Consider the following 11,332-nt stretch of genomic DNA (forward strand, 5'->3'; position numbering starts at 1 on the left):
TGTGGCAGGAAAATTAAATGCAGCTTGAAAATTTCACTCTCAGGTTGCTCAGAGGAGTGTATGATGGCTTTTGGGGCCATTGTGTTGGGAAAAAAATTACAGAGCCGAGGGAGAGGGGGGCACTATTCAGAGAAAAAATTGAGAATTTCTGAGATTAAAATCATAGATTTACAAGTACAAAACTTGGGTATTCTCTGAGATTCAAGTTGTAAATTTATGAGGAAAAAAACTCAAAATTTTTGATATAATTAGTGTGTTGTTTTCTTCACAGCAATGTCTCTTCAAAGTCCAGATGCTGAGGAGAAGATTGTGATTCTGGGCTCAAACCAGCAGGATTTCCTTCTGACTGAATCCCACAGGAGGAGAACAAACTAGATTTCACTGGTTTTTCTCGTAAATCTACCTGAGAATTTAATCTCGGAGAATATCTGAATTTGTTTCTCAGAATATCACCTTCGCTCCCCAGGCTCTGTAATTTTTTCCTGCTTACAGTGGCCCTAATACACCATCAACCTTCACGCACCGAGGAGAAGACAAACTTTGAGAGAGTCACAGCAGGTTCATGAGGCGAGGTGATGATCCTGCTGTGGTTTCAGCTCGGCAGGTCCAATGCAGCTCGAGAAAAAAACAAACAAACAACACCTAACACAGAAATTAAATACAGTTGTATATCCATGCCACACATTTTCAAACACACTTTTTTTCTAATATCTAAGTAAAATATAAAAGTGCTATTTCCAAAAAATACTTTAGGAAGAGAAAACAAATTAGTAAGTGAGTAAGTAAGTAAGTAAGAAAGAAAGTAAATAAATAAATAAACATAAATAAATAAATAAGGAAGGAGAAAGAAAGAAAGGAGTTGAAAAAAATACAGAATATAATTTGTAGGCCCCTTTTTTGTAGGTGCATACTGATTGACTGGTGAATGGTGATTTGTGGAAAGGGCAGTGATGCAGGTGCACTAGTGATTTCACAGTGATGCAGCTCATTTCTATCAGCTGTGAGCAGATGTTTTGCTTTTGACTACCACAGTGAAGTTAATGGAGTCAGGGCCATGTAAATGACACATGTGAGAAGTGTTGTGCAAAAGAATGTGAAAAATGTGTGAATCCAATGAAAACGTATGAACACATTTGCAAAAGAAAACTTCTGCAGTGGTTTGGAGGTGAAGATGATGACAAAGTGGATCCCAGTTTCATTGTACTGGAAAAAGCGAATGAAAAAAACTGTAAGATGAGTGGACAGTACTTCCTCCTTTCTGTGATTTCATACATAAGACAACTCCACCCACTTAAACTAGCCGGCCTGCCTCCGCTCCGAGAAGTGCTGGTTCTCTCTTCTGATTGGCTTAACGAACCGTGTTGCCAGAGCTCCAGGATAAAGGCAAGAGAGAGGAGCTGTGAAACTATATTTAGCAGACCACAGGTACTCAAAACCACAAATACATCTTGCAGGGAGATCAACAATTCAAATAAAACCCTGGAAAAGTGGACAGCATGGGGCCTTTAACTCTTGTTACTTTTGAGCCACTTTGTTTGGGACGGGCACCGTGTTTCTCCATCTTTCAGACCCCCTGCTCTAGTGTCAGAGTGACAGCCCAAGTCAAAAGGGGCACATTCAGGTGACTAGTATTAGGCACCACCTGCTGTTGCAGATCTTTTTTGAAGCATAAAAGTCTAGACCCCGAATATACAACGACCTTACATTTTCAGATTTATTCACAGGACAAAATCCCCATCTTATATTCGGGTCAATACGGTATTTGCTGAGCATGTGAGTTTGATTAGCAGCTGGAACCACAGTGGCTCTGTGGTTACAGCTGGTTCCCACAATCCATCTGATATGAAGCTGTGGTTTGAATTCCACTTCCCTCCTCTTTGAAGAATAGTGAGATATCTGTGTTCAGGTTTTTGTACAGCCTCTTGTAGACTTTCTATCACTGTGTGTCTGTAGAGCACAGTAGTAGAAAGCTGTGTCTGCCAGGGTTAGGCCTGTTATGGTGAGTTCAGTGGATGTGTCGCTTGTTTTGGATCCATAACGATTATTAGGGATATTTTGAGCTCTGCTCCATGACTTGGCTCCTTTCCAGAGTATAAACTGAGGAGTCTTATCAGACTGATGTCTGTACCAATGAAGCCAAATATCATCATCATTAGATTGATAGGTGCAGATGAGTGTGACAGATTGCCCCTCTGTCCCACTGACTTCATCTTGTACAGGAGAGATGTCGTCTGCAGCTGTTAGCCCTGGAAAAAGTGGAGAAAATCAAGCCATTAGACTAACATTGTCCATGAGGCTAAGAGGAGAAGACAGTGGAAAATGTCCAGTGTCCAGTGTTCCTCTATGGCCAGCAGCAGCTCAAGTGTTGAGAGAGTTGACTGGAGCTGAGATCACAACATGACTAGTTTGTGCATGACTGCTTGACACAGACATGTAGATGAGTGTGGCTTTTCACTGCCTGCTGTCTGATGTCAGCCTGTAGCATACAGGGAGTTATCTCCAAGCTAACAAATGACAGCAGATATGCCATGTTCTGCTCCTGTAATCTGAATCTGCACATCAACAACAAATAGAGCTTGATGAGCTGGAGAAAGCTTTCTATATTGCTAGAAACAGGTGGATCAAAGTGTGATGCTGTCTATCATACCAAAGAGAAGTGCAGCAAGAATAATCCACAGCCAGTGTTCCATCTCTACAACAAGGTCTAAAGCAACAGGAGAAACTAGCTGATGTTCAGCATTCAGTGTGAGAGTTGTTCTCTTCATGGCAGCAGTTTTTAATGACAGAATGGTCCAACAGGGCAACAACAGAGCAACGCCTGCTGGGTCATGTCGCCCTCTAGTGGAGGAGGAAAGTTCAACTCATGTTTTTCATGTGTGTTTGTGGTGAATCTCTGAGGATATGATGGTGGGCTTGTTTAGCCATACTTGTGAGGACCAAATGTTGAGAAAGCAGCGTTCCTGTGAGGACGTTCTGCCAGAACTTCAGTCTGTGGCTGCTTTTGAAGGCATCACATCAGGGTTCACCCACACGTCCTGGAAATCCTGGAAATCCTGGAAATCCTGGAAATGTATATGGCCTGGTTTTCCAGTCATGGAAAACACCTGGATACTATTGAAAGAGGAGGCCAGGAGTCATTATGGGATGGCAGGGGGCTCCTGGTGGCTCGGTCTGGGCTGAGGTGGACTGCAGCCGGGATCTCAAACCTTCTCATGTTTTGGACTTTAAGCCCTGGACCTGAAGTGGTTCTGCCCTGCAGGGACCCTCAGACCCAAACACATGTACTAAAGAGAGCTCCGAGAGTAAAATGTAGGCCATGTTTCCTTCATTTAATACAGAATTAGTAGTTTAGCCCCCTACTGGCCGGGGAGCACTCCATCATGACTCCAGACCAGTTACATTGAACAGAGCAGGAGACCCTCCCAGCTCAGGTAACGCTCCCTACCTGCCTACACAGGTGTGTGTGGACGCACTTTTCCAGTAGAGTAATGAGTTTGAGTTGAGTGGAATTTGGTGCATCATATTTTCCCTTTGGTGTGAGTCCCTGATGATTAAGTGAGTAATCTGTTGTTTATTTACTAAGTTCTGTGATAATCGGTATGTTGATGTTTGAGATGCTGAATATTACATATAGGCCAGTGTTGCTAATATAATTACACAGAGACGGCAGTAGATACAATTTCCACACTCCTCTTGCTCCATATTTCCTTACTATATTGTCCTCTGTGTTCATGCTGTTTGTGCTGTATGTAGCTGGACACTTTCATACAGATGGTGTGCAACTGTGATGCACCTAAAATCCTCAGCAGTCACTGTATGGGTTATTCTGTGTATTATTCTACTAGTCTACTGTGTATTACTCCCTGTATTAAGATAGTTTCAAATGTTTGGTGATGGAAATACATCACTAAGTTGCAGTGGAATTTATATTATATGTGTCACCACAAGGGGGCACTGTGACCTTGATAATTCTGTCTGTTGATGTCTATAAGCTTTTAGGTTCACTGCACTGTCTGTTATTCCTGCCTGTTGACCAGTGGTGTTGCTATTCTGAGTGTAGAGAATTCATATCCTTTATATTTTGTCATCATTTTAAGTAGTAATATTTTTATTATCTTTACTCTTGAAGACAAAAGAATATCCTTATTTGCTCCATAGACCACACCTACCAAGGACGCACAAGTTTGTTCAATAAAGGGAAAGAAAAAAGAGCCTCCTCCTGCGTCCTGAGCGACACACCACAGAGACACTCACCTGGTCACTCCTGAGCCAGGTACCATACTTCACACTGAGACACACCTGTTCACACACCAATCACAACCTCCAATGCACAAATTAAAGGTTCATTTAGTCTGAGAGCAATGTATCCATGAGAAGGAGGAGGAGGAGGAGGAGGAGGAGGAGGAGGAGGGAGGCGAAGACCGAGGAGACAATTATTCCCCCCTCCTCAACCCCACAGAGGAGGTTTTTCGGCATGGTGGTGGAAGGTGTGTGGCAGAGGCCCCAACACTGGTGCTGACCTTCTCCGGGCCATGGAGGAGGCGTGTTTGGACAGAACAGCAGCTGCATGTCAGGTGTGGATGAGGCGTTCCGGGTGTGGATGAGGCGTTCCGGGTGTGGATGAGGCGTTCCAGGTGTGGTTGAGGTGTGCCAGGTGTGGATGAGGCATTCCGGGTGTGGATGAGGCATGTCAGGTGTGGATGAGGCATTCCAGGCGTGGATGAGGCATGTCGGGTGTGGATGAGGCACGTTCCTTCATTCCTTTACTGTGTATTCAGTTCCCTTTCATCCCTTAACACGGTATTGACTGGAATTTGTACTGTAGATTACATTATGAATAAAAAATGAAGTCAACATTTTTGTCTGTTGTGTTTATCATGTAAAGAGGTTTTGTGGGGGAGAACCACAAGCAACATTATTCATTTTGGATTTTTGTGGCAGTGTTTTGAATTTATCTCCGCAGTGTCTAACACTATGTTGCAGTGTCTAACACTGTGTTGTAGTGTGTGTGTTTTTTGGACTACTGTGTGACGTGTGAAGGCAAAGTTTGGCTTTTAAGCAACAGTAAATGGTTTTGAGTGGAGATTTCGGAAGTTTGACATTTGGGGAGTTGAGTGCAGTTTTGGATTTGTGTCTAGAGTTTTGAGAAATGGAGCTTAGCAATGTAGAAAAACTGTGATTTTTTTTAAAGATATCTGAATCTTCAGCTCTAACGACATACCACATTCCAGGGAAGATCGAGGAACTCATACGGGACTACTACAGCAGTTTCAGTCTGAGTTTCACTTCTGGAACAATAACATCTGTGTGGCATCGCCTAGAGAAAGGCATCATCACTGGTTGCACCATATCAGTGGCGTTGTTCGCCATGGCGATGAACATGCTCGTCAAGGCAGCTGAAGTGGAATGTAGGGGCCCCCTGTCCAAATCTGGCAGTCGTCAACCCCCGATACGAGCCTTCATGGACGATCTGGCAGTCACAGCAACATCAGTGACAGGATGTTGCTGGTTCCTTCAGGGACTGGAACGGCTCATAGCATGGGCAAGAATGGTATTTAAACCAGCCAAATCCAGGTCCCTGGTCCTGCGTAAGGGGAGAGTGGAGGACAAGTACTGCTTCCATTTGGATAGAGTCCTAATGCCATCAGTGTCTGAGAAGCCCATAAATACCCCTTTTCCACCAGGGCTGGTTCGGAGCCGGTGCCTGACTTAGCACCAGTTTTTTGGTTTTCCACCGCCCAAGCAGGGGCCAAACTGGTGACAAACTGGTTCCAAACTGGTGCTAGGCAAGCACCGACTCCGAGCAAGGACTAAACAGGAGCCAGAGAAAGAACCGATGACGCGCCCCACTGCGTTATTGGTGGGCGGACTTACAGACTCAAACGGGAGCAGCGAAAGCTATAAACGTAAAGCTAAACCAAAGCTAAACTTGACCACTCCCACTCTGACTGTAGAGGAGCTAGGGATCTCAGATCACTTGTGCATCAAGTTCTCCACCATACTTCATTCAGATCCTAAACCTCAACTACCTGCCTCATACTCCCGTATAATATCCTCCTCCACAGCCAGACAGTTCTCTGAGGCTTATTCATCCTCATCTTCCTGGATCTCTGATGTCTCTCCATCCTCCCCCCTGCTCACAGAGGAATTAATCACCCAGTTCAACTCAACCTGTGCCGACATCCTTGACTCTGTTGCTCCACTCAAACTCAGAAAATCCAAAAACAAAACTCACCCCTGGCTTTACAACAACAACATCCGTGCTCTCAGGCAATCATGCAGAAAGGCAGAAAGAAAATGGAAAAAGGACAAGCTGCAAATCTCCTTTCAGATCCTAAGAAACCACTTACACAAATATCAGGAAGCAGTCAAGTCAGCAAGAACCAAATATTTCTCAAAATTAATTTCCAATAGCTCCCATAATCCGAAGCTCCTATTTAACACCATAAACTCCGTCATCTGTCCTCCTCCCAACACCAGTCTTGTCGCATCTCCTGCCAAATGTGAGGAATTTTTAAAGTTTTTTATAAACAAAGTAGAAGCCATCAGGAACAACATCCACCCCTCTTCCTGAAACACAGCTGTTTTTCTGGCCTGTTCATCCAAACTGGACTGTTTCAAACCCATCTCTCTACCCACTCTCTCGCACATTGTCACCAGCATGAAACCAGCTACTTGCCCTCTTGACATCATGCCCACCGCTCTTCTGAAGGACATATTTGACATCACTGGACCAAACATCCTCTCCATCATCAACAGCTCCATCACCACCGGTACCGTCCCAACCTGTTTCAAGCATGCAGTCATCCAGCCTCTCCTGAAAAAACCCAACACGGATCCCACACAGCCCAATAACTACAGACCTATTTCAAAACTCCCATTCCAGGCCAAAGTCCTTGAAAAGGTCATTCTCAACCAGTTGCTGCCCTACCTAGATCATAATAACATCCTGGAAAAATTTCAATCTGGCTTTAAGTCTAATCATAGCACAGAATCTGCCCTGTTAAGAATTCACAATGATCTACTCCTCTCCATTGACTCCGGAAACTGTGCCATCCTCATTCTCCTCGACCTCAGCGGTGCTTTCGACACAGTGGACCATAACATATTAATAGACCGTCTCCACCATTCCGCTGGAATTAATGGCACTGCTCTGAACTGGTTCAGATCCTACCTCAACAATAGAACCTTCTCTGTTAACATTGGCACTCTCTCCTCCCCCCCAGCCGCCCTCTCCTGTGGGGTTCCACAAGGTTCTATCCTAGGTCCCATTCTTTTTTCCATATACATGCTTCCCCTCGGTCAAATCATCCAAAAATATAACATCTCTTTCCACTGCTACGCTGACGACACCCAGCTCTATCTGCCACTCAAACCAAATGACCAATCCATAATCACCAACATCTTCAACTGCATCAGTGAAATAAAGTCCTGGATGGCAAAAAACTTTCTTCAGTTAAACGAAGCTAAATCTGAAATCATCCTCTTTGGCCCCCGTGACAACACAAACCCAATATCCAACAGTCTTGGCAACCTTTCCACCCTCATCAAACCTCACGTCAAAAACCTCGGTGTCACCTTCGATTCAGCACTCAAATTTGATAAACAGGTAAAGTCAGTAATCAAAGCCAGCTTTTTTCAACTTCGCACGATCTCAAAAATCAAACCATTCCTCACCTTTACAGACCTTGAAAAAGTCATCCATGCCTTCATTTCCTCCCGCCTGGACTACTGCAACTCCCTATACACTGGTATCACTCACTCATCTCTATCCCGGTTACAACTGGTACAAAACGCTGCAGCCAGACTCCTGACAGGCACCCGAAAGAAGGACCATATCACTCCTGTCCTAGCCTCTCTCCACTGGCTCCCAGTTAAACACCGTATCGATTTTAAAATTCTTTTATTTGTTTACAAAGCCCTGAATGGAGCAGCCCCCTCCTACTTGACTGAACTTTTAATTCCCTACTCCCCCTCCAGGCCCCTCAGGTCGGCTGACCTGGGGCTTTTAACTATCCCACGGACCAATTTTAAACTCAGGGGTGACCGTGCCTTTATGGCAGCTGCCCCCAGACTCTGGAACAGCATTCCCCCCTCTGTTAGATCTGCCCCCTCCATTGACTCTTTTAAATCCAGGCTTAAAACTTACCTTTTTAGTATAGCTTTTGAGTCCGCCTGATATTGCTGTTTGTGTGCCTTGATCTTTGTTGACTGTTGTTTTTTTGTTGTGATTATTACTTTACTTCTTGTATTTATTTCATGCATTTTTAACATTGTACTTATTTTATTCATTTTTAACTGTACAGCACTTTGGTCAACTTGGGTTGTTTTTAAATGTGCTTTATAAATAAATTTGATTGATTGATTGATAAACATACTCACCGTTCGTTCCAACCACGAATACAACCACGTGATCACGTTTTACGATGACGTAATGACGTGGCTCTAACTTGGCTCCGCTTGGCTGTTGGCCGGTGCAAAAGCAAACCGGTTCTTTGTTGGCACCAGTTAAGCACCGGCTCTAGCACCAGCTCCAAACTAGCACCAGGTGTTTTTTGGTGGAAAAGGGGCAAAAGAGCCTGGGGAAGATCTCTGACGCCAACCTGCGAGATACAGCAGTGATCCAGTTGACGCACATGGAACTGAAGACCTGGCTATCAGCAGTGGACAAGTTAGGCCTCCCAGGGAAGTTCAAGGCATGGATATATCAGCAAAGTATCCTGCCGAGACTTCTCTGGCCACTGCTGATATATGTAGTCCCCATCACCATAGTGGAGAGCTTCGAACACAACATCAGCCAGTTCCTGCGCCGGTGGCTGGGCCCGCCAAACAGCCTGAGCAGCATTGCCCTTTATGGGCACACCAACAAGCTGCAGCTTCCTTTCACAGGCCTGACAGAGGAGTTTAAAGTCACCAGAGCCAGGGAGGTGCTACTTTACAGAGACTCATCTGACACCAAAGTCTCCTCCACAGGCATCACAGTCAGGACTGGAAGGAAGTGGCGAGCACAGGAGGCAGTCGCACAGGCAGAAGCAAGGCTGAGACATTGCATCTTGGTCGGCACTGTAGCTATTTTATTTATTGAATTTATAAAAGACAGTGTGCACTTACATAAATTATTCAAAAAATAAAAAAATGAGTGCACCAGATTTAGCAGGGAAGCTAATTTCCATTTGCAGTCCGTACAAAAAACATTTAAAAAAATCAACACAGTAAAACAAACAGACCTGCATATATCAAATACAAATACATACAATATAAACACCACATAGTATGCATGTGTGGGTTCTGCATGCCATACCGCCCATATCACATACCACACAATGCCATAAATACATACATAAAAAACCTAAACATTCCTAATGTAAAATGCGATGTAAAAATGCCGGTTAGGTCATAGAAATTATTATTGCATTGCATACTTAATGTGCCAATGTAAAGTGCTTGTAAACTTGTTGGGCGAGCTGGACTTGGTAGCAACACAAGACCACGCTTCGACAAGCCTCAGGGGAGAGAGAGACGACAGGTGATCCAGGGCGAGACCCGGGCAGTGGTGGAGGAGGACCGCCGTTCTGGGACAGTGGCCATGCGCCAGCAAGGGGCTTGGACTAATTGGGACCATGTATCTGCCCGGAGGATCACCTGAACAGAACTGTGGAGGTCAAAACCAGCAAGACTTAAGTTTCTGATCCAGGCTGTGTATTATGTACTCCCAAGCCCTTCCAACCTGCACCACTGGGGCCTAACAGAAACACCAGCATGCCCGTTGTGCCTGGCGAGAGGTTCCTTGGAGCACATCCTGAGCTGCTGCCCTAAAACCCTGGGAGAGAGGAGGTACAGATGGCGCCATGACCAGGTGCTGAAGGCAGTAGCTGACACCATCTGCACAGGGATCCAGCAGAGCAAACACCAGATCTCGAAAAGGCACAACATCGCCTTTGTCAGGGCAGGGGAAAAACCTCATCAAGAGTGCAAGGTCGTAACTGGGCTGCTAGTCTCAGCTCGTGACTGACAGCTGAAAGTGGACCTGGAGAGGCAGCTTAAGTTTCCAGACCACATTGCAAGGACATCACTCAGGCCAGATTTGGATTTAACATCGGAGTGTTCGAAGCACGTGGTGCTGATAGAACTTACAGTCCCCTGAGAAGATTGGATAGAGGAGACCCATGAGCGAAAGAGGGACAAATACCTCGAGCTGGTTGAGGCTTGCAGAGCCAATGGGTGGAGGGCCCGCTGTGAGCCGATTGAGGTGAGCTGCCGGGGATTTCCTGGGCAGTCCCTGCACCGGGCACTCAGGCTCCTTGGCATTAGAGGGTTGGAAGAAAGGAAAGCCACCAGAAACATCATTGAAGCAGCTGAAAAAGCTTCTAGTTGATTGTGGATCAAGAGGGGGGATACATGGTGTAGCATGCTGCTTGGACACAAGCTGGGGACTGATTACCCCCGGCTGGGTCGCCCAGGCGAGGGTGTCGGATGACCTGAGACCCGAAACACCCTATGTTCATCACTGATGATGTGTCCAAGCTCCACCTACTAGGTGTTTCCACTAACTTTTGAAATATATAAAAGTGCTATTCCAAAAAAATACCTTAGGAAGAGAAAATAAATAAACAAACAAACAAATACAGGGATGGCAATAACATCTGATTTGAATTTTAATGTATTTCATTTTAAATCTGAGCTGAGGAGTGACAACAAAGGGAGGCATAGATCTGCACCAGACAGAGAGCTGGCCGGCTGCTTGTGTAGAACTAGATCATGTAGAAGATGAAGAGATGAGTGTGACGACAGCGGATCTGTGAGTTTGTTACAAATAAAACGGAAAAGAAACAGGAGGTGAGCTGTTAACAAACTCCACAGTCCACATTTGAAAAAGAGACGCAGTTCAAAGTGACGTTTTGTCAGTGTGTTTGTAGCCTCATCCAGCTGATTAGTCATTGCTGTGTATTTGCTGAGCATGTGAGTCCTCCCACAGTGTTTGATTAGCAGCTGGAACCACAGTGGCTCTGACAAAGCATGAGTTCCCACAATCCATCTGCTATGAAGCTGTGGTTTGAATTCCACTTCCCTCCTCTTTGAAGAATAGTGAGATATCTGTGTTCAGGTTTTTGTACAGCCTCTTGTAGACTTTCTATCACTGTGTGTGTAGAGCACAGTAGTAGAGAGCTGTGTCTGCCAGGGTTAAGCCTGTTATGGTGAGTTCAGTGGATGTATCGCTTGTTTTAGATTGATAACGGCTATTAGGAATATGTTGACGATCGCTGGCTGACTTGGCTCCTTTCCAGAGTATAAACTGAGGAGCCTGGTTAGACTGATGTCTGTACCAGTGAAG

At 45.1% G+C, this 11,332-nt stretch overlaps 1 pseudogene; it reads left to right on the forward strand.

Moving 5' to 3' along the window:
• The first annotated feature begins 4,727 nt into the window (after window positions 1-4,727).
• Window positions 4,728-10,477, forward strand: LOC115375376 (uncharacterized; annotated as a pseudogene).
• The last annotated feature ends 855 nt before the right edge of the window (window positions 10,478-11,332 follow it).

This window comes from Myripristis murdjan, chromosome 17, assembly GCF_902150065.1.
Source record: "Myripristis murdjan chromosome 17, fMyrMur1.1, whole genome shotgun sequence".
In the NCBI taxonomy this organism is placed as follows: domain Eukaryota; kingdom Metazoa; phylum Chordata; class Actinopteri; order Holocentriformes; family Holocentridae; genus Myripristis; species Myripristis murdjan.